This window comes from Notamacropus eugenii, chromosome 2 (assembly GCF_028372415.1).
Source record: "Notamacropus eugenii isolate mMacEug1 chromosome 2, mMacEug1.pri_v2, whole genome shotgun sequence".
Taxonomy (NCBI): domain Eukaryota; kingdom Metazoa; phylum Chordata; class Mammalia; order Diprotodontia; family Macropodidae; genus Notamacropus; species Notamacropus eugenii.
In genome coordinates, this window is record NC_092873.1 from 394,598,889 (window position 1) to 394,603,388 (window position 4,500).

Genomic DNA, 4,500 nt, shown 5'->3' on the forward strand with positions numbered 1-4,500 from the left:
CTGGATTCAGATGACTCTGGAAAAGAAGTGAGGCTGGTGACCTGTACAGCCCTCCCTCACTCAAAACAAAGTCAAGTGCAAGTCATGTCATCATTTCTCTGATGGCATGATCTTCTTCAGCAATGAAGGACAAACACACACACACACACTTTACTCCTCATCAGAAACTCTTTGATCCTGTAACACTAGTCTCTTTGCTGTTGCATGAACTAAATACCCCATCTCTCAGCATTGTGCATTTTCTCTAGATGTTCACTCTGCTTGGAATGCTTTCCCTTCTCATCTTCATCTTCTGGCTTCTGGCTTCCCAGACTTTCTTCAAGTCCTAACTAAAGTCCCATTTTCTACAGGAAGCCTTTCCCAACCCCTCTTAATTCTAGTACCTTCTCTCTTTTAATTGTCTCCTATTTATCCTGTATGTAACTTGTTTGTCCATATTTGATCTTCTCTCCCCCACTCAATTGTGAGCTCCCTGAGAAAAGGGACAGTGTCTTCATCCAGCATTCTACACAGTTCCTGGCACACAATATGGGCTTAACAAACGTTTATTGACTGATTGACGTCCCAATATTTTCTCCTTAACCCGGGAGCTTTGAAACTTGACTAGGATATTCCTATAAGTTTTCCTTCTGGGGTCTCTTTCAGATGGTGGTCAGTGGATATTTTCTATTCCTACTTTGCCTTTTTGTTTTAGAACTTCAGGGCAATTTTCCTTGATAATTTCTTATAATCTTATATCAAGATTTTTTTTTATCATAATTTTCAGGCAGCCTGGCTATTCTGTTTCTCCTCAGTTGGTTCTCTGGAATGGTGGTTTTTCTGATGAGATATTTTACTTTCTCTTCTATTTTGTCACTTTTGATTTTGCTTTATGATGTCTTGGTATCTTAGAACAGGGGCAGCTAGGTGGTACAGTGGATAGAGCACCAGTGCAGGAGTCAGGAGGACCGGAGTTCAAATCTCACCTCAGACACTTGACATTCACCAGTTGTGTGACCTTGGGCAAGTCACTTAACCCCAATTGCTTCATCCTGGGTCATCTCCAGTCATCCTGATGAATATCTGGTCACTGGATTCAGATGGCTCTGGAGGAGAAGTGAGGCTGGTGACTTGCACAGCCCTCCGTCACTCAAAACAACCTCAAGTGCAAGTCATGTCACCATTTCTCACCATTCTCTCTGGCATGATCTTCTTTGGCAACAAAGAACAAACACACCTTCCCCCATTCCCTTTCAGGTTCCTTTTGTGTGTTTTCTTCCTCAGATTGTAAACTCATTGAGGGAGGGCACTAAGAATTTATATCCCTAGCACTAAGCATAATTTCTGGCATATAGTAAGTGCTTAATAACTATTTGACTAAAAATAGAAACTTATTAAAACCAATACATTTTACATGCACTTATTGTCCTTCTTTCAGTGTTATCCGTTAATACTCTTGGGAATATGTAGCTCAATTGAGTTTCAAGTTGCACCTACTCCACAAAGACCTTCTTGATCTCCCCAGTTGCTAGTGCTTTCCACTTACTCTGCATATACTTTGCATTTGTCTAGTCATTTACATGTTGTCTCACATATTAGAATATAAGTAACCTGAGTTAAGTGATTATATTTTTGCCTTTCTTTGCTCAATGACTTCTCGGGTATTCCTAGTACTTAACACAGTACCTGGAACACAATACATAATAATTGCTTGTTGACTTTCATTCAAGCACCTTAAGTTGCTTCTAGCTTTTACATAAAGTGATGCTACAAATAATCTTTTAAAATAAATATTTTATTAATTCTTTTTGTTTCTTACACCACTGTTGCTTCCCATTAAGTGCCACAGCCAGACCCCATCCTAAGAACCTTATCCTGTAAGAAAGAAAAAAATTAGTTGTCAAACAAACCATCACAGTGTTGGTGCATTCAAAATTCCCAAGAAATGAAGCTGAGCCTAGCACAAGAGACAGAACAAACTGGATTAAAAAATTTTTTTAAAGAAATAAAAAAGAATCTATCTTCAGTAACGAGACAACTCTATCATTGGAAAATGAAACAAGATGAATTGATAACAAAAGTCAACAACAAGAAGACAAAGGTAGAACATTTGAATAAGGGAAGGGGATCAATGGGAAATGAAATTCTCAGGCAGGAAGGCAAATCAACAAGAGTGGCAGAACATGCAGCCAAAAAAAGGAAAGGAAAGGAAAGGAAAGGAAAGGAAAGGAAAGGAAAGGAAAGGAAAGGAAAGGAAAAGGAAAGGAAAGGAAAGGAAAGGAAAGGAAAGGAAAGGAAAGGAAAGGAAAGGAAAGGAAGGAAGGAAGGAAGGAAGGAAGGAAGGAAGGAAGGAAGGAAGGAAGGAAGGAAGGAAGGAAGGGAGGGAGGTAGGGAGGGAGGGAGGGAGGAAGGAAGGAAGGAAGGAAGGAAGGAAGGAAGAATAAAGATAGAAAGAAGGGAAAGAAGAAAAGAAAGAAAGACAAAAGAAGGAAACCAGATTGAAAAAAAAGCTTGAAAAGACTTTAAAAGCAAAGATGGCAGAAGTAAAAGGCATAGCTTAAAGATAAGAACTAAGTCATTAGATCAGGCCTGCACAACCTGCAGCCCTCAGGCGCTTCCAGCTCATCAAAAGATTTCCAGTGCCCACAAAAAATGTAGAGGAAAACATCCTTTGTATGTTGAGGTAATCTGGCTTGCACAGATGCCACAGGTTGTGGAGGCCTGAATTAATTACATTATCAACCCTACCCCGCCCCCCAAAAAATGAAAAAAGAAACAGTATAAACATCCTTTTTTTTTTAGGAAATTGCTTGTGAAAATTTCCCAGAAATAGAAAGATCAAGGGAAAGACTAAAGATCAATAGAATTAGCCAGATATTCTCAGAGAGAAACTTCAGATTAAATTTATCCAGATATACCATTGTCAGGCTCCAAAATTTATCAATAAAGAATTTTTACAAACAACTACAATGAAAAACATATAAAGGAACTATAAATTACATAGTCTTGTTCACCCATCCTAAGAAAACACAGAAAAAGCTGTAATGACTTCTAGAAATTGAAGGGTTATACAAATACATTGATTAAAATATCCATACTTTTAATCCAGAGATTACTATGGCTAGGTATATACCACAAGGAGGTCATTGATCAAAACAAAGCCTCCATAAACACCAAATATTTAAAGTAACATTTTTTCATGTTAGCAAAAAACTGGAAACAAAGTGTCCATTGGTGGGAGAATAGCTATACAAATTATTGTACATAAATATAATGGGATATTACTATATTACTATACTGTAAGAAAGAACATTCACGATAAATGCAGATCATGGACTTACATGAATTAATGCCAAGTGAAGGAAACAATGTCAAATAAAAACATACACAATGACTCCAACAATGTAAATGGAAAAAACAATCACCACAAACTAACTAAAAATGAATATTTGAAAAAGAGATTTGAGAAGGCACCTCTTCCCATTCCTTTGAAGACGCAGGAGGTTCACAGGTTTGGAATACAGCATATTTATCATTTTTTATTCACTGATGGGTTTTGCTGGATTTCTTTCTTTTTGTTTTTAAAAATAATTCTGTGTAAAGGAAGGGAAAGGAATACAGGGGAAATTTTTGTTAATAAGAACAAAAGATGTCAATAAAATTTATTTTTAAAAAAGGAAAGGAAAAGAAAGTAGATATCATTCCAGAGTCTCTACCCAGCCGAAAAGGAATAATGTATAAACTTACTAGCTGTTGGATCCTAGGCAAATCCTTTAACCAATTTGAGCCTGAGTTGAGCTATAAAATGAAGGACATGGACTAAATTAGTGGTGTTGAAAACTCACATAGAAACAGGGGCCACTAATCCCTATATAAGGATCCCTGCAGATCACATACTGATATAGTTTTTAAAAAGTAATATTACCTATGTTTTATTACATTTTTCAATTACTTTTTAATCTGATTTAAGTAGCATACTAGAGTGCTGTGGGCTGCATGCCTCTCTTGGGCCCCATGTTTAACACTTATGTCCTATATGGCCTCTAAGGAATCTTTCAGCTCTAGATCTATAATCCTATAATTAAAAAAAAGTTTTCTTTTTTTAATTCCATATTTCCAAGCATTTCTACAGGAAACACAAATACCAAAGTAAGTAAAATGAACTTGATGTGATGGAATACCAAGCCAACTTTGGAACTGAGAACTCCTAAATCACTAGAAGAAGATTTTCCATGGGGTGGGGGAGAGAAAGAGAGAGAGAGAGAGAGAGAGAGAGAGAGAGAGAGAGAGAGAGAGAGAGAGAGAGAGAGAGAGAGAGAGAGAGAGAGAGAGAGAGAGAGAGAGACAGAGAGAGAAAGAGAGAGAGAGAGAGAGAGAGAGATGTGGGGCTTCTAAGGCCTGAAATTGTTCCAAAGGGTGAGGGTGGGAAGCAGGAGTGAATAGGGAATTCATTATATTATTCAGATGGGCAAAAATACAGAAGAGTTTTTATCATCTGTATTGGTTTCAAGAGATGAAAAG

At 37.4% G+C, this 4,500-nt stretch overlaps 1 long non-coding RNA gene across 1 annotated transcript; it reads right to left on the reverse strand.

Annotated features, from left to right (window-relative positions):
- Positions 1-1,758: 1,758 nt before the first annotated feature.
- LOC140529114 (uncharacterized) lies at positions 1,759-3,804 on the reverse strand. Its single transcript, XR_011975433.1, has 3 exons — positions 3,727-3,804; positions 3,454-3,572; positions 1,759-1,854 (listed from the first exon to the last, which is right to left on the reverse strand). It is a non-coding gene; the product is annotated as an uncharacterized lncRNA (long non-coding RNA).
- Between the last annotated feature and the right edge of the window lie 696 nt (positions 3,805-4,500).